This window comes from Ranitomeya variabilis, chromosome 5 (genome assembly GCF_051348905.1).
Source record: "Ranitomeya variabilis isolate aRanVar5 chromosome 5, aRanVar5.hap1, whole genome shotgun sequence".
Taxonomy (NCBI): Eukaryota; Metazoa; Chordata; class Amphibia; order Anura; family Dendrobatidae; genus Ranitomeya; species Ranitomeya variabilis.
The window spans coordinates 656,615,035-656,639,508 of NC_135236.1; the positions used below are offsets into that span (position 1 = coordinate 656,615,035).

The following is a 24,474-nucleotide window of genomic DNA, read 5'->3' on the forward strand; positions in this document are numbered from 1 at the left end:
AAACCGCATGCGTTTGAAAACGCGACCAAACGCGTACAAAAAAACCGCATGCGTTTTCAATGTTAAATATAGGCAAAAAACGCTGCAGACAAAAACGCAAGTGTGAAACCAGCGACGCTTTTTATAGCAAAAAAGTTTTTGCGTCTCCACATTTTGAGACCTATAATTTTTCCACATTTGCTCCACAGAGTCATGTGAGGTCTTGTTTTTTGCGGGACGAGTTGACGTTTTTATTGGTAAAATTTTCGGACACGTGACCGTTTTTGATCGCTTTTTATTCCGATTTTTGTGAGGCAGAATGACCAAAAACCTGCTATTCATGAATTTCTTTTGGGAGAGGCGTTTATACCGTTCCGGGTTTGGTAAAATTGATAAAGCAGTTTTATTCGTCGGGTCAGTATGATTACAGCGATATCTCATTTATATCATTTTTTTTATGTTTTGGCGCTTTTATACGATAAAAACTATTTTATAGAAAAAATAATTATTTTGGTATCGCTTTATTCTCAGGACTATAACTTTTTTATTTTTTTGCTGATGATGCTGTATGGCGGCTCGTTTTTTGCGGGACAAGATGACGTTTTCAGCGGTACCATGGTTATTTATATCAGTCTTTTTGATCGCGTGTTATTCCACTTTTTGTTCGGCGGTATGGTAATAAAGCGTTGTTTTTTGCCTCGTTTTTTTTTTTTTTTTCTTACGGTGTTTACTGAAGGGGTTAACTAGTGGGGCAGTTTTATAGGTCGGGTCGTTACGGACGTGGCGATACTAAATATGTGTACTTTTATTGTTTTTTTTTTTTAATTTAGATAAAGAAATGTATTTATGGGAATAATATTTTTTTTTTTTTTTCATTATTTTGGAATATTTTTTTTTATTTTTTTTTACACATTTGGAAATTTTTTTTTTTACTTTTTTACTTTGCCCCAGGGGGGGACAATACAGATCGGTGATCTGTCAGTTTGCATAGCACTCTGACAGATCACCGATCTGCGAGAAGTACAGGCTGCTTCACAGTGCCTGCTCTGAGCAGGCTTCTGTGAAGCCACCTCCCTCCCTGCAGGACCCGGATCCGCGGCCATCTTGGATCCGGGTCTGGAGCAGGCAGGGAGGGAGGTAAGACCCTCGCAGCAACGCGATCACATCGCGTTGCTGCGGGGGGCTCAGGGAAGCCCGCAGGGAGTCCTCTCCCTGCGCGATGCTTCCCTGCATCGCCGGCACATCGCGATCATGTTTGATCGCGGTGTGCCGGGGGTTAATGTGCTGGGGGCGGTCCGTGACCGCTCCTGGCACATAGTGCCGGATGTCAGCTGCGATATGCAGCCGACACCCGGCCGCGATCGGCCGCGCTCCCCCCGTGAGCGCGGCCGATCGGCTATGACGTACTATCCCGTCGGCGGTCATACGGGCCCACCCCACCTCGACGGGATAGTACGTCAAATGTCGGGAAGGGGTTAAAAAGGTTTACCCAGTTTCAAAACTGCGCCTTACTTATCCTCCCCAGGTCCAGCACTGAGTCTCCCTTGCTGCTCCTGGTGTCTGTTATTGTCTGCAGCACTGACATCATGTTGACAGCACTGCAGCTAATCAGCAGCTCAGTGTCTCTGCTTGAGTTGATGACATGAGCTGAACAGAACCACTGAGCTCAGTGAAGACCGCAGACAGGTAGCAGAGGTCCTGAGACTGCAGACAGGTAGCAGAGGAACTAGAGACCGCTGACAGGTAGAAGAGGTCCTGGGGACCGCAGACAGGTAGCAGAAGTCCTGGAGACCACAGAAGACAGGTAGAAGAGGTCCTGGAGACCGCAGACAGGTATGAGAGGTCCTGGAGACCGCAGACAGGTAGCAGAGGTCCTGGAGACCGCAGACAGGTAGGAGAGGTCCTGGTGACCGCAGACAGGTAGCAGAGGTTCTGGACACTGCAGACAGGTAGCAGAGGTCCTGGAGACCGCAGACAGGAAGGAGAGGTCCTGGAGACCGAACCGCAGACAGGTAGCAGAGGTCCTGTAGACCGCAGAAAGGTAGCAGAGGAACTAGAGACCGCTGACAGGTAGAAGAGGTCCTGGGGACCGCAGACAGGTAGGAGAGGTCCTGGAGACCGCAGACAGGTAGCAGAGGTCCTGGAGACCGCAGACAGGTAGCAGAGGTCCTGGAGACCGCAGACAGGTAGGAGAAGTCCTGGAGACCGCAGACAGGTAGCAGAGGTTCTGGAGACCGCAGACAGGTAGCAGAGGTCCTGGAGACCGCAGACAGGTAGGAGAGGTCCTGGAGACCGGACTGCAGACAGGTAGCAGAGGTCCTGGAGACCGCAGACAGGTAGGAGAGGTCCTGGAGACCGCAGACAGGTAGCAGAGGTTCTGGAGACCGCAGACAGGTAGCAGAGTTCCTGGAGACCACAGATGGGTAGCAGAGGTTCTGGAGACCACAGACAGGTAGCAGAGTTCCTGGAGACCGCAGTCAGGTAGCAGAGGTCATGGAGACCGCAGACAGGTAGCAGAGGTCCTGCAGACCGCAGACAGGTAGCAGAGGTCCTGAAGACCACAGACAGGTAGCAGAGGTCCTGAAGACCACAGACAGGTAGCAGAGGTCTTGTAGACCGCAGACAGGTAGCAGAGGTCCTGGAGGTCGCAGACAGATAGCAGAAGTCCTGAGACCGCAGACAGGTAGCAGAGGTCCTGGAGACAGCAGACAAGTACACAGGACTCCAGAGCATTTGAATGCCTTGTAAAGGCCTAGGAAATACAACACATGAGAGCACACCGGGCCACCTGCAAAGCCCCACGTGGATCACCACAGAGTTCAACATACCAGGGATAGGGTAACAAAGCCCGGCTCTGGGACAAGTGCGTAACAAATGTATGCAGCAGATTTTATTAATTTAATACACTGTACATTTAAAGGGGTTTTCACACTATGTGCATTAAATGGGAGTATGGAGCGGTTCCAACATCTAAGGGACTGACAAAGATAACCGAGTACAGCACTCGGTGTCTTCTATAAATGGATAATAGATGTGCATTGTGGGAAAACCTTTCCAAAATTACTCACAATCTCTGCTTGCAATGATTAATATTTAAGTGCAGAACTCCTTTAGTATTTATGACAAATAAAGCTTTAATAAGATTTAATGACGAATTGCAATTTATGGTGTGCAGTACACAATTATGACCACCAGATGGTGTTGTCTTCTACACTGATAATAATGGTCCTTTGCGTCATGGCGCACCATCTACTGGTTAGAAGTCAGTACTGCAGCTTCTAATACTTTTCTTTTCTCTGTTTCCATTGCATCCTTGAGGCATATACTACATGATTATTATTCATTCCTTGTCTTCTCTTTGTACAGACATTTATTTGCAAATATTTTTGTAGTTTTAATTACCTTGGTCCGCATAGAGTTGATCATATTATTTACCTTCCGCGTTTCGTTTACTTTGTGGAATCCAATTACATTTTTGGTTCTAGCAACCAAGTTTGCAGTCTGGACATCTTTTTAGTAACCCCAGTGGTTTGTTCAGCATCAGATGTTTTATTTCCCACTTGCTGCTCGGCTCATTTATCAAAATTACGTGCATGACAAAGGGGCTTCAGTGGGATCTGCGTTATCTGCGAGCACCACGGGAGGCTTCATCATTACTACACGGCCATCTGTTTCTTCTCTAAGCTACGATCAGTAAACAACAACACAAAGCGGTATTATTCCCTTATTCCCACTATACCGGACAGGTAAAAAAACAAAAACCTAAATAAATAAAATCAACTTTAAAACTTAAAAGAACAACGAAATCACAGATTCTAGGTACATTTTAAATGTTATTAGTGGATATTGGTTACATGACATCTGGGCAAGTCCTTCTCTATGGGCTTGTACCCATCACCGTGAAAAAAAAAATCAGATTTTGAGCCTGAATGGTCAGAATAGTCTCATGCTCGTGTCATGTGTTTTTCATGTGAGTACATGTGATACAATGCAATTTTCGGATTAGTACACTAAACTCACTGCATGACAGGTTAGAATAGAATAGATAAAATAGGTACATACACACATAAAATAGATATAAAGATGCCAGTGAGTGTGTGTGCAGCTTACTGTACTTGTATTTAATTATTAAATACTTATTTATCTGAAAAAAATATCATAAACTTCTGTGTAATTTTCGTAACCAGCAGAGGGAAAGGGACAACTGGGTGCTGATGTTTATAACCTGGGAAGGGGGTAATACCCATGGAGCTTCTCAGGCTATTAATATCAGCTCACAGCTGTATACTTGGGGTTTACTGGTTATTAAAATGAAGGACACCCCTCAAGAAAAAAGTGACATAGGGTCCCTCTATAATTAATAACCAGCAAAGGCTAGGCAGACAGCTGTGGGCTGATATTAATAGCCTAGGAAGGGGTCATGGATATTGGCCCCCTCCCAGACTACAAACATCAGCTCTCAGCCACATCAGAAATGGCATATCCACAAGATGCGCCAAATCTGACACATAGCCTCAATCTTCCCACTTGCCCTGATGCGGTAGCAAGTGGGGTGATAGTGGAATACAAATTGCATCTTCAGAGAGAAAGAGGACTTAAACTCTATAGCGCCACCTGTTGGAAGTAGCAATCCTATAAGTCACAATCAACCCTTTAACGAGTCTTGCAATATGACTTAGTATAAAAGCCAAATCAGAATCTCAATTTGCAGACACGGTGTTTCGGGCTATTGGCCCCCGGCAGTTGGCTTTTATCTTAAGTCATATTGCAAGACTCGTTAAAAGGTTGATTGTGACTTGTATTATCGCTACTTCCAACAGGTGGCACTATAGAGTTTAAGTCCTCTTTCTCTCTGAATAGGCAATTTGCATATAAAATTTCCCAGAGGAGCATTGCACGGCAAATAAGCATCCTTACATTGACAAGCCAGAGCTGGTATGTCACTCTCCACAAGGAGAAACCTTACCCCTTAGATCTCAATTGAATAAAAAAGCACACACTCAGAATAAAGTCCTTTTATTTTAAATAATTACTCTTTTAATGAATCTAAATTAAACCATACTCACGTCATCACCCAGTCCACTGAAGCCAATGTCCCCTGTTACAAAATAAAATAATAAAGCAACTTAATCCTTACCTCTCCAATAAAAAGATAATAATCCAATTGTCTTGCAGCATGTCTAGCTATGCTACTTCTAGATGGCAGGCTGCATGGTTGCCTATACAGCCTGCCATCCAGCAGAGACACTGAGCAGCGTGTGCTAGCACTGCTCAGTGGTTCACCGTGATGAACTCCCATGACATGGCTGATTAGTGTCATCAGAAAGTTCCTAGGAGTTCACAGTCAATGAACTCAGTTCAACTCACTAACGTCAGAACGAGCGATGTTACTACTTTTCACACAACGCTCCCACTGATGTCAGTGAGTTGAACTGAGTTCATTGGCTGTGAACTCGCTGGACATTTGGATTATTACATTTTCGTCAGAGAGGATTAGGTTGCTTTATTAATGTATTTTTTGTTACAGGGGACATTGGCTTCAGTGGACTGGGTGATGACATGAGTATGGTATAATTTAGATTCATTAACACTAGAACTACTGATGGAGTCATTTTGACTCCTTTCGTTTTTTTCTCTTCTGTGACTACATTTTTCAGAATTCCGTCTTGAAACTCGGTGACTTTTCCTCAAATATGATGTGAAAAAAGATTTTGTGAGAATAAATAATTTTGGTAAAAAATTGGCGCGTTTTTTTCAAAATTTACCAAGAACTACTGAAGGGAGTCATTTTGACTCCCTACTATATTTTGAGGTCCTTTTGTCACTAAATGTTGCTATAAAGTTTTGTGCATAATTTTTTCACTCTGTCTTATTTACCCTGATGTTCATATAGATGTAGTTCAATTTACATGTCAACTTTTCACATTTTCCTTGTGTTTTACCTGCTTGTATTACTGTGCAATGCTGAACAAAATAGCTTGTTTACTCTAGGCTCTTATCTTATGCTAATGAAGGGTGGTGTTTTTCTAAGGTCCTAGCAGGAGACAGTATTCTGGATAGTAACTTTACTTTCAGTTCAGCTGAAGAGACAAAGAGAACAGACGCAGACATACGAGCTCTGAAGACTCATACAGGTATGAATTGTTATGAAATAGTTTAGCTGTCTGTCAACTGATTCAGCCCACCTACTTTTGAAGGTGGCAGAACAGTTATTATTTCTTTTAGTTTTCATTTCATTTCTATTTTTCAGCAGGGAACTATATAGAATTATGGAATTTGTGAGGAATATGGAGAGAAGACGTTTGATAAAGCCTCAGGATATTCTGGCTACTTTGCAATCCATACCGGAGGATGAATCGAAATCCGAATTGCAGAAACATGTATTTGATTCTGACAGTGATGAAGATTTCATTCCTCAGAACATATCAAGTGAATCTGAAGACTCAGAAGGAACAAATCCAGAAGGTAAGTAGTTATGTGTATTTATTTGTTCTTCCACACACTGAGTTAGGGCCTGTGCACACTAGCAGAAATCTGGCTGAATAGCCATCTGGATATTCTTGCCGCAATACAGGCCGTACTAGCCCGCTCATGCCTGAAGCTCCGCTCCGAACCCCGGGCTTGAGCCGCTGTCAGGGACAGAGCAGCGCTTGCTTACGCGCGAGCACGGCTCCGTCCCAGACAGCAGCTCCAGCCCGGGGTTCGGAGCGGAGCTTCAGGTATGAAACTCCGCTCTGTACCTGAGCGGGCAGGTACGGGCCGGATTGTGGTGAGAATATCCGGTCGGATATTCCGCCGCTAATCCAGCCAGTATGCACGGACCCTTACAAAACAAAAATTCTAAATATTCATCAACTTTTTTCCAGATATTCCAAGCACATCAACTGGGGATCGGGCTCATGCAGTTATGTTGCCTCGTGACCATCCTCCTGGTCGTGGACAGAAAAAATCAGCAAAACGTCCCAGAAATGAAAGAACAACAGATAACGATGGGGTCGAAGGTAATGCAACAACAAACACCAGAGAAGGCGAATCTGAAGGAATACTAGCAACAACAAACACCAGAGAAGGCGAATCTGAAGGAATACTAGTTTCAGCGGATGGTATTCAATGGAAACTTGTTGAAATTGGACAACACTTGCCTGGTAGGCGTGACAGCCAAAATATTCTTCGAGAAGCACCTGGCCCTACAGGATACACCAGAAGAAATATCATTATCGATAGTCCTTTGAGCGCATGGCGTTTATTTTTTGATTCATATATATTGACACATATAAAGAACTGTACGCTTGCAGAAGCATGCAGGAACAATAATTTACAGTTTACTCTATCTGATGAGGAGCTAGATGCATTCATTGCGATATTCTATGCTCGTGGAATATCTGGCACGAACCGTCACTCGATTAGCAGTATTTGGTGTAATGACTGGGGAATACCGTTTTGCAAAGCGACAATGTCTAGGGACCGCTTTGTTGAAATTATGAGGTTTCTCAGATTTGATGAGAAATCTACTCGATCGGAGAGACTGCAAACGGACAAGTTTGCTCTATTTTCTACTGGACAGGTTTATTGCAAATTGTATTGCGTGTTACAAACCTGGCCCATACATAACGGTGGATGAGCAACTTTTCCCAAGCAAAACTAGGTGTCCATTCACGCAGTACATGCCTTCCAAACCAGATAAATATGGCCACAAATATTGGCTAGCTGTTGATAAGGAGAGCAAATATCTGGCAAATGGCTTCCCTTATCTAGGCAAAGATGACACACGCCGTGCTGAGGACCGTTTAGCTGACCATGCGGTAATGAAGTTCTTGGACCCGTTTTTGAAAAAAGGTCGCAATGTTACAACCGATAATTATTTTACTTCAGTAAAATTAGCTAAACAGCTAAAAAGCAAAGGAACAACCATCGTGGGAACACTGAATAAGATAAGGCGAGAAGTGCCTAAAGAAATAAAATCCATGAAAGAGGAATTGTACAACACTAAAGTGTTTATAAATGAAGACAATTTTACACTTACAGTATATCAAGGAAAGCCCAACAAAAATGTTGTCATTTTGAGTTCCGTCCATCCAGATGTTGTTGTTGCGTCTGATTCCGCTAAAAAAACTCCAGAAACGGTAAAGTTTTACAATGAAACAAAATATGGAGTAGATGTAGTGGATCAGATGGCACGAAAATATACCACACGAACATCCACAAGGAGATGGCCTGTTCATGCATTTGAAAATGCCTTAGACTTTGCGGGTATAAATGCATGTATAATATTCAAGGAGATTACCCACCAAAAAATGTCACGCAAGGCATTTTTGCAAACGCTTGTGAGAGAGTTGAGTGGTCCTTATGTCACAGATAGGGAAAAGGGTTCCACGTCCCAAGTTTCTACATGTTCAGAAGTGATGGTTCAAACAAAATTTTGCCAGATCAAAGAAAAGTGCAAGAAAAATAGATCTGTCGGCAATTGTAAGACTTGTGGTAAGTCTTTGTGTGGGCAATGTACTGCCATAAATCAAAGGCAATGCCTAAAATGCGAAACACCAAATGTTTAGAAGGTGAATTCTGCGCCATATTTTCATTTTTATGCTCCTCCACCTACATTTTCTCTGCTTTTTGTTCTTCAGTTGTTGTTTATATGTGTGCACTTGAATAAAAAAAAATGTTTGAAAAACGTCTATTATAATTATTGTTATTTTCTGTAGAAAAATAAGAAAAGCAGAAAAAAAAACAATCAAAAGCATTACTGTTGGATCTCACAATAATAATACATTACAAAAAATATAATTATTAATAAATAACCACAAATGAAACTCTAAAAATAAACGAAAACAAGCAAGGAGTCAAAATGACTCCTTTCAGTAGTTCTAGGCGGGGTCACGAGTCCAGTAGTCCTAGTGTTAAAGGAGTCGGTGTCATTATTTCAATTAAACATCTTTATTCTGGGTGTGTTTTTTTATACTATATCACTTTGGGGTTAGTAATGGAGGCATCTTATAGACGCCTCTCCATTACTAACCTCTGGGCTTGATGTCATCTGACAATACAAAAGTGACATCAACTCCTCAACTGTCACCCCACTTGTCACTGCATCAGGGCAAGTGGGAAGAGTGAGGTTAAGTGCCAGATTTGGCGCGTCCTATGGATGCACCTTTTCTGGGGTGGCTGAGAGCTGATGTTTTTAGTCTGGAAGAGGGCCAATATCCTTGGCCCCTTCCTAGCCTATTAATATCAGCCCGCAAGCTGTGTGCCTAGCCTTTGCTGGTTATTAATTTAGGGGGACCCTACGTCTTATTTTGGGAGGTCCCCCATTTTAATAACTAATAAAGACTATGTACACAGCTGTGATATTAATAGCCTAGGAAGCTCCATGGATATTACCACCGTCGCAGGCTATAACATCTGTCCCCAGCTGTCCGCTTTCCCTCTGCTGGTTATGAAAATTACATAGGAGCCCACACCATTTTTTTTCTGAAAAATAATCATTAATTAAACTCATGTACAGTAAGATATGAAAGTACTGTACTAATTATATATGTGACTAACGTCTTTATATTTATACATTCTATGTGTACATATCTATTCAGTTTATTCTTTTTTGTTGGGTCATGCTGTGATTTTGCTGTACGCGGCAGATGAATTGCTTTCTTTTCAAATAACATAGGTGTGTAAAAATCGGACAGCACTCGCATGGTCCGAGTGCTGTGCGATTTTTTTTTCATGCACGTGTTGACTTGCATTGGCGAGTCTCAACTGAGATCCGAGAACAATCGCAGCATGGTGCAAGTTTTTTTCTCAGTCCAATTTCAACTGTGAAAAGAATCACATATGAGCAGGGACTCATACATAAACATTGGTTAGAGTGCAGTACCATTTTTTATCGGTTTGTGCTTGTCCGTTTTCCTCGCAGATGAGTTTCAGCCCTAAATGAGGATCTTTTGTCAATCAGTGATTAGCAACAAGAAAAGCTTTGAGCAGCCACACACTTCTTCTGCAGTGGCCTCTGCTGGAGAAAAGTGGAATTGCAGTACACAAATTCCAGGTGACAGTGTATGTAATGTACAATATTAATGTGGCACTGGGAAATTTAAAGCTTATAAACCCCTGTGCAAAATTTCAAAGAGGGCCCTCAATTATCAAGGGTCTTCTCATATGGGCCAAAGTGATCTTTTGGGCCTTGTCGCAGGGGTGTAACAACTGCAGTCACACCGGTGCTGGAGAGGAGCCTACTGACGCTAGCAACCATTTCAGCTGAAGTTTATTGCAACGCAGAGTCCACTGGGTCCCTGTATCACAATGCAAAATACTGATCTTTCATTCTCAAAATTCTCAAATCACGGGTATAATGTGGCTTCAGTGAATACAGATTTTCCCTTTATTGAGACAAGAGATGACAGTTGGTGCTCATAAAGCTCTACGGAAAACTAACTTGTTTCAGGAGAACTTGCAGTAGAATATCTGTCTGCCTCTAACTTCTCCCTAGAATGTCTGTGTCTACTTCTAGCTCCTCCCTAGAATGTCTGTCTGCCTCTAGCTCCTCCCTAGAATGTCTGTGTCTGCCCCTAGCTCCTCCCTAGAATGTCTGTCTGCCTCTAGCTCCTCCCTAGAATGTCTGCGTCTGCCTCTAGCTCCTCCCTAGAATGTCTGTGTCTGTCTCTAGTTCCTCCCTAGAATGTCTGTGTCTGTCTCTAGCTCCTCCCTAGAATGTCTGTGTCTGCCTCTAGCTCCTCCCTAGAATGTGTGTCTGCCCCTAACTCCTCCATAGAATGTCTGTGTCTGCCTCTAGCTTCTCCCTAGAATGTCTGTTTCTGCCTCTAGCTCCTCCCTAGAATGTCTGTGTCTGCCTCTAGCTCCTCCCTAGAATGTCTGTGTCTGCCTCTAGCTCCTCCCTAGAATGTCTGTGTCACCCTCTAGCTCCTCCCTAGAATGTCTGTGTCTTCCTCAAGCTCCACCCTAAAATATTTGTGTCTGCCCCTAGCAACTCCCTAGAATATCTGTGTCTGCCTCTAGCTCCTCCCTAGAATGTCTGTGTCTGTCTCCAGCTCCTCCCTAGAATGTCTGTGTCTGCCTCTAGCTCCTCCCTAGAATGTGTGTCTGCCCCTAACTCCTCCATAGAATGTCTGTGTCTGCCTCTAGCTCCTCCCTAGAATGTCTGTTTCTGCCTCTAGCTCCTCCCTAGAATGTCTGTGTCTGCCTCTAGCTCCTCCCTAGAATGTCTGTGTCTGCCTCTAGCTCCTCCCTAGAATGTCTGTGTCACCCTCTAGCTCCTCCCTAGAATGTCTGTGTCTTCCTCAAGCTCCACCCTAAAATATTTGTGTCTGCCCCTAGCAACTCCCTAGAATATCTGTGTCTGCCTCTAGCTCCTCCCTAGAATATTTGTGTCTATCTTTAGCTCCTCCCTAGAATGTCTGTGTCACCTCTAGCTCCTCCCTAGAATGTGTTTTTACCTGTAGCTCCTCCCTAGAATATCTGTGTCTGCCTCTAGCTCCTCCCTAGAATATCTGTGTCTGCCTCTAGCTCCTCCCTAGAATATATGTGTCTGCCTCTAGCTCCTCCTTAGAATGTCTGTGTTTTCTCTAGCTCCTCCCTAGAATGTCTGTGTCTGCCTCTAGCTCCTCCCTAGAATGTCTGTGTCTGCCTCTATCTCCTCTCTAGAATATTTGAGTCTGCCTCTAGCTCCTCCCTAGAATGTCTGTGTCGGCCTCTAGCTCCTCCCTAGAATGTCTGTGTCTTCCTCAAGCTCCACCCTAAAATATTTGTGTCTGCCCCTAGCAACTCCCTAGAATATCTGTGTCTGCCTCTAGCTCCTCCCTAGAATGTCTGTGTCGCCTCTAGCTCCTCCCTAGAATGTGTTTCTACCTCTAGCTCCTCCCTAGAATGTCTGTGTCGCCTCTAGCTCCCCCTAGAATGTGTTTCTACCTCTAGCTCCTCCCTAGAATGTATGCGTCTGCCTCTAGCTCCTCCTTACAATGTCTGTGTCTGCCCCTAGCTCCTCCCTAGAATGTCTGCTTCTGCCTCTAGCTCCTCCCTAGAATGTCTGCGTCTGCCTCTAGCTCCTCCCTAGAATATCTGCGTCTGCCTCTAGGTCCTCCCTAGAATATCTGCGTCTGCCTCTATCTCCTCCCTAGAATGTCTGTGTCTGCCTCTAGCTCCTCCCTAGAATGTCTGTGTCTGCCTCTAGCTCCACCCTAGAATATTTGTGCCTGCCCCTAGCACCTCTCTAGAATGTCTGTGTCTGCCTCTAGCTCCTCCATAGAATATCTGTGTCTGCCTCTAGCTCCTCCCTAGAATATCTGTGTCTGCCCCTAGCTCCTCCCTAGAATGTCTGTGTCGCCTCTAGCTCATCCCTAGAATGTGTTTCTACCTCTAGCTCCTCCCTAGAATATCTGTGCCTACCTCTAGCTCCTCCCTAGAATGTCTGTGTCGCCTCTAGCTCCTCCCTAGAATATTTGTGTCTGCCTCTAGCTCCTCCCTAGAATGTCTGTGTTGCCTCTAGCTCCTCCCTAGAATATCTGTGTCTGCCTCTAGCTCCTCCCTAGAATGTGTTTCTACCTCTAGCTCCTCCCTAGAATGTCTGCGTCTGCCTCTAGCTCCTCCTTGCAATGTCTGTGTCTGCCCCTATCTCCTCCCTAGAATGTCTGTATCTGCCTCTAGCTCCTCCATAGAATGTCTGTGTCTGCCTCTAGCTCCTCCCTAGAATGTCTGTGTCTGCCTCTAGCTCCTCCCTAGAATGTCTGTGTCTGCCTCTAGCTCCTCCATAGAATGTCTGTGTCTGCCTCTAGCTCCTCCCTAGAATGTCTGTGTCTGCCTCTAGCTCCTCCCTAGAATGTGTTTCTACCTCTAGCTCCTCCCTAGAATGTCTGCGTCTGCCTCTGGCTCCTCCTTACAATGTCTGTGTATGCCCCTAGCTCCTCCCTAGAATGTCTGTATCTGCCTCTAGCTCCTCCCTAGAATGTCTGTGTCTGCCTCTAGCTCCTCCCTAGAATGTCTGTGTCTGCCTCTAGCTCCTCCCTAGAATGCCTGTGTCTGCCTCTAGCTCCTCCTTCTCCATAGACTTTTAAAAGCACCAACCACCCAGCATCTCTGTAATGGGAAAATCTGTCTTCACTGAATACAGATTTTACCCCTGAATTAAGAGTAAAAGATCAATCCAGGAGGAGAAAGAAGCAGATTTTTCTGATGAGATATATTACAAAGTTTCTTATTTTCACCTGTACTATTGATTTATGGAATAAAAATGAAATTGATGATTACTTTTTAGATGGATTTTACAGAACAGGAAAATCTTTCCTGGATCTCCTATGCATCATATACTCTGCCATAGTCAACACTGATTCATAGGCGCTGAGCATTACCCGCTGGAACAGCATTTAGTCACAACTTAAAATTAGAATCGACAATCTGCTAGAAACATCCGTCTTTGATTTCCTATGCGGATCAATAAGACCATTTGTCGTATGATTTAAAAAAAATAAAAATAAAAAATCCAATCAGTAAATGCAGTTTTATTTTACAGCTCGTAGTCATAGGAGGTCGGGGCAGCAAGCCAGCGAGAAGTGTCACAAGCTGTCACATCAGCGTCACTACACAGGAAAGGAAGAAACATCTCGTAATGACTTCAATCAGAGGGAAACATACGCTCATGTGTGTCACGGCGCTGGGAAACGTACATGGAGCTGCGGGGGGTTCGCTAGGCAAAAAGCGAGATGCTTCTCATGGAAAATACATAATGAAGTCATTAACATATTCATCAATAAATTATAATAACCAGCTGTTTGTGAAATCCGAGACATAAAGGCGCAGTCAGAAATTCACTAAATTCACTAAAATCTGTTCCCCACAGGACCCACACCCTAAGCTGTCCATACGGGCCTGTAGGTCATAGGAAGCTGAACAAAATGATGCCTTCATATCTGCGATCCGATTTCTCATTCCAGAAAAATCCACATTTTTCTTAATACGTAAATGAGCTATTAAGATCTATGGGCCGGACATAGATCTCCCTGAGAATCTGCCTCCAGAGATTGTTTGAAATGAAAGGGGGTGTTACCAGTGTGAGACATGTAGATCAGGAGAGCAGACTGTCAGTCATTACATGTCTCATTCTTTTCATATAAAATAAGCTCTGGAGGCAGATTCTCAGGGAGATCTATGTCCGGCCCATAGATCTTAAAATCTCATTTACATATTAAGAAAAATGTGGATTTCTCTGGGATAAGACATCGGATCGCAGATATCAAGGTGTCATTTTATTCAGCTTCCTATGATCTACATTTATTTCTCGTAAAAGATGTAACAAAAGACGGAACACGAGCAGAATATATTTTTTACATTCTTGTGAATTATGCTCATATTTTATGTCGGTTTTGCTGTCGGATTCCATTATACTAAAAGTGTTTCCTAATGTGTTTTCCACTTGAAAAACTCGTCATTTTTTTAAAACTCTTCATACCCTAAAAGGCATCTCTTCCTTAGGGGGACCTGCTCCATCTATATATTACATGGACAGATTCTTAATTTCAATAAAAACTATGTAATATTTCATTTCCCCTGTGGTGGCGCTGCAGAAAAATTCAACATTTGCTGTAGGGCTCCTAACATGGATACTAAGATATTGAATGAGTCATTAATATCAGATCATTAGGGGTCCAACCCTTGGAATGGCCACAGATCAGCTGTGACCTAATCAAATGTCCAGGGAAAGAATCCATTGCATAGAGCAAAGACAACACAGCTCAGTGCTTCATAGTGGCCATTCCTGGGTACTACAACTAAACTCTTATTGAGGTGAATAGGAACTGAGCTGCAGTACCCAGGAATGGCCACTACACAGTGCACGGAGCTGTGATTTTCCGGCTGCAGTTGATCAGTGTTGGGTATCACCGATCTGATATTATTGATGTTTCCTAAAAATAGGTCATCGATATATTGGTCCTGGACAACCCCCTTAAAACCAACTTAACACACTTTTTTTGTGTGCATTTTTTCAAAACATTTTTTTAAATTATTGAGTAAATGGGTTCGGCTTCTGTTAGGAGGGGCTTGGTCTGAAAATGATGCAAAAAATAAAAATCACGCCATGAACAACGTGCTGTTTTTTTTCCGTATTTGAAACCAGCCTCGGGCGGCCAAATTTTAATAAAATATTATTCTTTGATCTCATAGTAATTTCTTTTGCAAATGTGACATAAATATTTCCGCATTAAGTCAGGATTTATGCATCTCAGCGAAGTAAAATTCCATTTTTAAGCAGAATCTATTTTCCGTGCATTATTTTTTCATAGCTAGAAAATTTCGCCATCGACAAGAAATAGTTCCATCAAGAAGAAGGTTGTTTCCTCCGCCGGATGGGATGAGTTGTAGCGAGATAGCGGGAAATAAAGCGTTTTCTGATTATTGCATCGGAGACTTGTAGGAAGGTTAATAAGACAAACCGGCTATAGGATTACATTATCAAATTAGGTGCAAATGGCTGCGGAGTGAAGGCCTGACGTTCATCGCTCGGCAGAAATGGGAAATATATGTATCTGCCATCTGCTCTATAGGAGGCGAGCTCCATGGCTCAGATCCCCAGTGGAAATCAGGGGGAAAAAACCCCAAAATCGAAAATTGCCATATATACATATATATACATTGGATCCTCAAGTTTCTTCTCTTTCGATTTTTTCCTCCAAACCTGGAAGAACTCTAACTTTTTTTAATAGAGGTCTTGAATAAGTTGTCCACTACTTGGACAACTCCTTCTCATACCCCTCGCTTGGCCCCGATAAATTAAAAAAGCTTATACTCGCCTCCCGTGACGGAGCCAGTTCAGATCACGGCAGTTAGACTCACGCTGTATAACGGGGTCGGCGCTCAGCTCTTGGGCCCGCTCCATATATGCCTGGCGTATGTTGATACTGGAAACCTGGAATGAGTGGGCACCCAAGGGACCGGCATTGGCCATGGGACTAGTCCAAGTTTGGTGGGTTCTGGTGACGTCCTTGGCTGGGTCACTCCTGAATCAGGGTCTGGTTAACCTAAGTGTAATGTTTATGGCTATCCTCTCAATTCCAGTGACCTGCTGCGTGTTTACACCTTGCCATATTTGGTGCAATGTGGAAGCACATTACTAGCTAAACCTTCTTTGGCCTCCATCACCTCTCCTCAGCTATGCTCCTGCTAGTTACATTGGTTTCATTGGCGGCCGGTCCTTACCTTGCCTGACCTTTTGAGTTAAGTCTCCTGGTATGCCGTGGATCTTCCCTAGTACTTGGTTCATGACTCCAACTGCCCTCCTAGTATGGATCATTGGGTATCCTGAGACATCAGTTACCCCCTGTTCTTCTCCTTTGACCCATATTATGGAAGCATGGATTGTATTGGTTGAACCAATAAAGTCCATATTTGAAGGGAATATGTCAAAAGTATTAAAGCCTTCTCAAAACATATTAGATTCATGTCAGCTGAACCTGCCTATAATGATGTCCAAAATGAATGATTGTCGGTGGAGATAAGGATACAGCTTGTCCGATTTTGGACTGCCGATCCTTTATTTCTCAATGATATATACCCCCTCCAAAGATGTCTGGCAGTGGCTCACTCAAAGAGAACGCAGGGAAAGTGCTCCTGTGCATGGGAGAGATGAATGAAATGGCTGATGGTCGAACCATCATTCGACGTCTAATGTGGGTTGGAAATTCTAGCCCTCCAAAATGCCACCAACCTGTCCAATCCAGGGCAGTGAGTGGTTTACAACGATGACCTTCAATCTTCTGGGAAAAGGGAGAAAACAGTCAAACTCTCACATCCTCCTGCTCTTGGCTTGATGATTCATCTATTCCATGGGACGTCATTCAGGCCAGACCGCCTTTCAGTTTTTAGAGCTAGCTCCTCCCTCTAACTTCTCCCTAGAATTTCTGTGTCTGCCTCTAGCTCCTCCCTAGAATATCTGTATCTGCCTCTAGCTCCTCCTTAGAATGTCTGTGTCTGCCTCTAGCTCCTCCCTAGAATATCTGTGTCTGCCTCTAGCTCCTCCCTAGAATGTATGTGTCTCTTCTAGCTCCTCCCTAGAATGTCTGTGTCTGCCTCTAGCTTATCCCTAAAATGTCTGTGTCTCCTCTAGCTCCTCCCTAGAATGTCTGTCTTCCTCTAGCTCCTCCCTAGAATGTCTGTGTCTGCCTCTGGCTCCTCCCTAGAATGTCTGTGTCTGCCTCTAGCTCCTCCTAGAATGCCTGTGCCTGCCTCTAGATCCTCCCTAGAATGTCTGTTGGCCTTTAGCTCCTCCCTAGAATGTCTGTGTCTGCCTCTAGCTCCTCCCTAGAATGTCTGTGTCTGCCTCTAGCTCCTCCCTAGAATGTCTGTGTCTGCTCCTAGCTCCTCCCTAGAATGTCTGTGTCTGCCTCTAGCTCCTCCCTAGAATGTCTGTGTCTTCTCTAGCTCCTCCCTAGAATGTCTGTCGGCCTCTAGCTCCTCCCTAGAATCTCTGTGTCTGCCTCTACCTCCTCCCTAGAATGTCTGTGTCTGCCTCTAGCTCCTCCCTAGAATGTCTGTCGGCCTCTAGCTCCTCCCTAGAATGTCTGTGTCTGCCTCTAGCTCCTCCCTAGAATGTCTGTCTTCCTCTAGCTCCTCCCTAGAATGTCTGTGTCTGCCTCTGGCTCCTCCCTAGAATGTCTGTGTCTGCCTCTAGCTCCTCCTAGAATGCCTGTGCCTGCCTCTAGATCCTCCCTAGAATGTCTGTTGGCCTTTAGCTCCTCCCTAGAATGTCTGTGTCTGCCTCTAGCTCCTCCCTAGAATGTCTGTGTCTGCCTCTAGCTCCTCCCTAGAATGTCTGTGTCTGCTCCTAGCTCCTCCCTAGAATGTCTGTGTCTGCCTCTAGCTCCTCCCTAGAATGTCTGCGTCTTCTCTAGCTCCTCCCTAGAATGTCTGTCGGCCTCTAGCTCCTCCCTAGAATCTCTGTGTCTGCCTCTACCTCCTCCCTAGAATGTCTGTGTCTGCCTCTAGCTCCTCCCTAGAATGTCTGTCGGCCTCTAGCTCCTCCCTAGAATGTCTGTGTCTGCCTCTAGCTCCTCTCTAGAATGTCTGTGTCTGCCTCTAGCTCCTCCCTAGAATGTCTGTGTCTGCCTCTAGCTCCTCCCTAGAATGTCTGTGTCTGCCTCTAGCTCCTCCCTGGAATGTCTGTGTCTGCTCCTAGCTCCTCCCTAGAATGTCTGTGTCTGCCTCTAGCTCCTCCCTAGAATGTCTGTGTCTTCTCTAGCTCCTCCCTAGAATGTCTGTCGGCCTCTAGCTCCTCCCTAGAATCTCTGTGTCTGCCTCTACCTCCTCCCTAGAATGTCTGTGTCTGCCTCTAGCTCCTCCCTAGAATGTCTGTCGGCCTCTAGCTCCTCCCTAGAATGTCTGTGTCTGCCTCTAGCTCCTCCCTGGAATGTCTGTGTCTGCTCCTAGCTCCTCCCTAGAATGTCTGTCGGCCTCTAGCTCCTCCCTAGAATGTCTGTGTCTGCCTCTAGCTCCTCCCTAGAATGTCTGTCGGCCTCTAGCTCCTCCCTAGAATGTCTGTGTCTGCCTCTAGCTCCTCCCTAGAATGTCTGTGTCTGCCTCTAGCTCCTCCCTGGAATGTCTGTGTCTGCTCCTAGCTCCTCCCTAGAATGTCTGTCGGCCTCTAGCTCCTCCCTAGAATGTCTGTGTCTGCCTCTAGCTCCTCCCTAGAATGTCTGTCGGCCTCTAGCTCCTCCCTAGAATGTCTGTGTCTGCCTCTAGCTCCTCCCTAGAATGTCTGTCGGCCTCTAGCTCCTCCCTAGAATGTCTGTGTCTGCCTCTAGCTCCTCCCTAGAATGTCTGTCGGCCTCTAGCTCCTCCCTAGAATCTCTGTGTCTGCCCCTAACTCCTCCCTAGAATGTCTGTGTCTGCCTCTAGCTCCTCCCTAGAATGTCTGTGTCTGCCTCTAACTCCTCTCTAGAATGTCTGTTTCTGCCTCTAGCTCCTCCCTAGAATGTCTGTGTCTGCCTCTAGCTCCTCCCTAGAATGCCTGTATCTGCCTCTAGCTCCTCCCTAGAATGTCTGTGTCTGCCTCTAACTCCTCTCTAGAATGTCTGTTTCTGCCTCTAGCTCCTCCCTAGAATGTCTGTGTCTGCCTCTAGCTCCTCCCTATAATGTCTGTGTCTGCCTCTAACTCCTCCCTCTCCATGCAATCTTACGAGCACCAATTGTCATCTCTTATCTCAGTAAAGGGGAATCTGTCTCCTCTGAATATACAGTGCATTATACTCATGAATTTGGAAGGAAAGTTCAGTCCAGGAGGAGAAAGAACCAGCTTTCTCTGATAAGATATATTACAAAGTTGCTAATTTTCATGTGCGCTATTGATTAATTAATTAAATAAAAATGAAAATGACAGTTACACTTTAAGGAATTTTTACATGCCCCTATCTTCCAAAACCCGATTCTTACCTGCTTTTTGACCTGTGAAATCAGGTTTGATATAATAAGCTTGAAATGGTTTGCTGCTGACTTCATCAGCTGCAGGGTCTTTTTTACCATTATTATGGGATTCAGCAGTGTGCCTAGCAGGGAGCCGAGGACGTGTACTCAGAAATTGCTTTCAGTGTAATTTTTTTTTTATCCAGTGCATTCGGTCTAACATCCATGCAGTCGGCTTTGGTATTCATGCATAGCTAATTTTACGCATATGAGCTGTTGGTTGTCACTCATATCAGTCCTGTTCCTCTGATATGGATATATAGTCGTGCTGCATGTATCAAAGCAGAATTTAATAAAAAATTCAATTAAAAATGGCCAGAAAGCTAAAAACTTGTGTTTACATTGAGTTTTTATTCATGACATCAAATACAGCAGGTGAAATAAGTACTGAACACGTCACCAATTTTTCTAAGTAAATCTATTTCTAAAGGTGCTATTGACATGAAATCCCTCCCCCCCAGATGTCAGTAACAATCCTTCCAATTCACACAGGCAAAGAAATCAAACCACAGATGACCATAAATTAAGTTATATGTAATAATGGGAAATGAGACAGGAACATGTATTGCACACATGAAGAGAGAGAGCTGCAAAAAGCCATGGAAAGTCCTGACACCAGCTGAAATCTATCAGTAATTAGAAAACAATCCTGCCACATAGTGAAAAATAATAGCAGCTGGTTCAACTGATGGCCCATAAAAAGGTGTCTCATTATCTTATGATGAGTAAAACCAGTGAGCTGTCTCAAGACCTTCGCAACCTTATTGTTGCAAAACATACTGATGGCATTGGTTACAGAAGAATTTCTAAACTATTGAACGTTCTAATAAACACAGTTGGGGCCATAATCCGGAAGTGAAAAGAATACAGTTTTAAACTAATCTGGTCATGACTAGTGGCTCCCTGCAAGTTTTCAGACAGATGTTTCAAGTTTTTTCCCCTAAACATAAAGCTATGAAACTTATTACATATTCTTCATTAAAACAATTTCTACCATTTTGCTGCTTTAGTTTATCTTACAGATAGTTGCAGGAAAGGGGATGGGTCACATCACAGATCTCTATGATGCGGACAGGAGAAAAGCATCAAAAGCCTCAGGGAGGGCAGAGAATACAGGCTATAGAAAAGGAGGAAAGCACATGAAGAGAAAATAAGTGCAGGATAGAAGCTGTGCTGATTTATCAACTAATGAAGACAGCCTGAGTACACACAGAGCTCATATCCAGCCTATATTACTGCGAGATAAACTCTCATAAGAGAAACTTGAATCAGGCTGCAATCTGCATATGAAGGGGTTTAAAAATGAAGAATTGCAGATGTAAACACAACCAATTAACATATGTAAAAAATATTTTTTCCATGTCAAAGGTATCCATAGCCTTTCTATATAGGTCTCGGTGGGACATTTGGAACTCTTTATCAGAAAAAGAGCTTCCTAACCTATAGGCCCCAGTAAAGTCACATGAGGGTCATGGTAAAGCTGAACTTTTGAGTGCAAATTGTGGGCAACTCACTATCACTATGGTGCCTGTTTCTTTAAATTAAAAAATGCTACAGTTATTTGATATTTAATTGTAAAACTACCTATGAATAATATATCCTAACGTAATGGGATTTTCTTGCAAAATTGACAGCACTAATTATATTTGCAAATTGCCGTTGGAATATGATTAGTTCTTCCGATGGATCTGGGATAATGAAGAAAATGTAATAATGGAGACAGCCTTGTATTAGGTCATGGTATATATTGATTATTTTATTGTCTTTTTCAAGTTTTTATATTATTATTCTCATCATTAAAGAACCTAAAAATATCATTTATCGGTAACAGGTAAAACAATAAAATCAGCCGGCTAAATTTGTGATGAAAATGTAGCAAAAACCTTGATGTGTTCATTAAAGACGTCAATTGAGCTGCTTCTTCTCCAGAGACCAGCTGCCGTGGGGTGTAGAAAATGATAAAAAAAAATGTGTTTTCAAGTTTAGTGTAATTCATCGTATTCTCTGAGAAATAACCGGTTTGAGTTAATTAAGAATACCCTCGTATAGCCATTTAATCTTCCACCATCCATCCTACGGGAATTTTAGGAGCTAAATACCTACAGAACTCATGGCTGAAAGAGACGGCGCAATCCATTGATCTGTTCATTGATTTACATAAACATATTGAGCCTAATTTACAATGGAATACAAATTCGGCCATTGACTTTGTACTGTGGGCAATCTGTCTCTCTCCCACATTCCTACGACTTGTCGAATAAATAAGCTCCCGTCAGAATGGTCTCGGTGGCAATTTGGCACTCTTTGTCAGCTTTTAATAATTTATTTTAAAGAAAAACTTCTCCTAAATAAATTAAGTTCCAGATAAACTCATCATCAGGAAAGACAGTAAGACTAAGTATATAAAAAAAATTGAACTTTGGATTTTTCATCAGTATTGTCATCCATTTTTTTTTATACATCAGCTGTTATTAAAAATTGACAAGAACAAATAGGCTATGTTCACATGTTGCATTTTTCTTGTCTTTTCTTAATGCAAATTAAAAAGCTGCTTTTTACATTGCCAGCAAAAGGAAAACTGGAATTGGAAAACTCCTGCGTTTTTTGAAAACTGCCGCAAGTCAATTCCATCAGTGTTTTTGCAGTCTTTTAAGAAAGCAGTGAGTAAGTGCAAAAACGCAACAAAAGTGCAGTAAGAACGCTGCTATCAGTATTTGCAGCATTTTTGTTGAAAAAAAAATGCAGGTACAGCAGGATGTGAAGCCCACTTGTTTTTGTGGTTTTCCAAAGTTTAAACCATAATGTCTTGAGCGTGGATGTTAAGTAAACAACGTCCTACCAGCTCAATGCACTACCAATATGCAAAGTAACCAGTGCCCCACCAACTCAATGCCCTACCAGTGTGTAAAGTAACCAATATCCCAGCAACTCAATGCCCTACCAGTGTGTAAAGTAACCAATATCCCAGCAACTCAATGCCCTACCAGTGTGTTAAATAACCAAAGCCCTACCAACTTATTGCCCTACCAATGTGTAAAGTAACCAATGCCCTACCAATTCAATGCCCTACGAATGTGTAAAGTACTGTATATACTCGAGTATAAGCCGACCCGAGTATAAGCCGACCCCCTAATTTTGACACAAAAAACTTGGAAAACTTAATGACTCGAGTATAAGCCTAGGGTGGAAAATGCAGCAGCTACCGGTAAATGTCAAAAATAAAAATAGATACCAATAAAAGTAAAATTAATTGAGACATCAGTAGTTTAAGTGTTTTTGAATATCCATATTGAATCAGGAGCCCCATATAATGCTCCATACACTTCATGATGGGCCCCATAAGATGCTCTATATTAAAATATGCCCCATATAATGCTGCACAAATGCTGATTATGGCTCCATAAGATGCTCCATAGACACATTTGCCCTGTATGATGCTCCACAAATGTGGATTATGGCCCCATAAGATGCTCCAGAGATATTTGCCCCATATAATGCTGCACATGGCCCCATACAGATATTTGCCCCATATAATGCTGCACATAGCCCCATAAGATGCTCCATACAGATATTTGCCCCATATAATGCTGCACATGGCCCCATACAGATATTTGCCCCATATAATGCTGCACATGGCCCCATAAGATGCTCCATACAGATATTTGCCCCATATAATGCTGCAGATGGCCCCATACAGATATTTGCCCCATATAATGCTGCACATAGCCCCATAAGATGCTCCATACAGATATTTGCCCCATATAATGCTGCACATGGCCCCATAAGATGCTCCATACAGATATTTGCCCCATATAATGCTGCACATGGCCCCATACAGATATTTGCCCCATATAATGCTGAACATAGCCCCATAAGATGCTCCATACAGATATTTGCCCCATATAATGCTGCACATGGCCCCATAAGATGCTCCAGAGATATTTGCCCCATATAATGCTGCACATGGCCCCATACAGATATTTGCCCCATATAATGCTGCACATGGCCCCATACAGATATTTGCCCCATATAATGCTGCACATGGCCCCATAAGATGCTCCATACAGATATTTGCCCCATATAATGCTGCACATGGCCCCATACAGATATTTGCCCCATATAATGCTGCACATGGCCCCATAAGATGCTCCATACAGATATTTGCCCCATATAATGATGCACATGGCCCCATACAGATATTTGCCCCATATAATGTTGCACATGGCCCCATAAGATGCTCCATACAGATATTTGCCCCATAAGATGCTCCATACAGATAATTGCCCCATATAATGCTGCACATAGCCCCATAAGATGCTCCATACAGATAATTGCCCCATATAATGCTGCACATGGCCCCATAAGATGCTCTATACAGATAATTGCCCCACATAACGCTGTACATGGCCCCATAAGATGCTCCATACAGATATTTGCCCCCATATAATGCTGCACATGGCCCCATAAGATGCTCCATACAGATATTTGCCCCATATGCTGTTGCTGCGATTAAAAAAGTAAAAAATCACATACTCACCTCTCAGGCCCCCGGCACTTGCTATATTCACCTGCTCCCCGTTCCACCGCTGACCGCCACTGTGTCTTCTCTGTCCTGTGCACTGACGCTCAGGAAGAGGGCGGCGCGCACACTAATCGCGTCACCGCGCCCTCTGACCTGAGCATCACTGCAGAGGATGCGGAAAATGCAGCGGCGCCGACGGTGGAACGGGGAGCAGGTGAATATCGCGCACTGCATTATACTCACCTGCTCCTGGCGCGGTCCCTTGACGTCTGTTCCCCGGCGCTGGCAGCTTCTTCCTGTAGTGAGCGGTCACATGGTACCGCTCATTACAGTAATGAATATGTGGCACCACTCCTATGGGAGTGGAGTGGGGTCCATATTCATTACTGTAATGAGCGGTACCATGTGACCTCTCACTACAGGAACAAGCTGCCGGCACCGGGGAAAAGACGTGCAGGGACCGCGCCAGGAGCAGGTGAGTATTATTACACAGCTCCGCTCCCCCTCCCCTGCCGACCCCT

General features: G+C 43.7%; 1 protein-coding gene across 2 annotated transcripts in view; it reads right to left on the reverse strand.

The window, feature by feature from the left end:
- Window positions 1-24,474, reverse strand: part of LOC143776757 (carbohydrate sulfotransferase 1-like) — a 74,067-nt gene that overhangs the window by 23,656 nt on the left and 25,937 nt on the right. Inside the window, exon 1 of one of the 2 annotated variants that reach the window (XM_077266478.1) lies at window positions 3,415-3,647. The exons of the other annotated variant lie outside the window; for it this stretch is intronic. The gene's annotated coding sequence lies outside the window, so the exon portion shown is untranslated. Of the gene's footprint in view, window positions 1-3,414; window positions 3,648-24,474 lie in introns of those variants that run through there. 2 annotated transcript variants of the gene reach the window in all.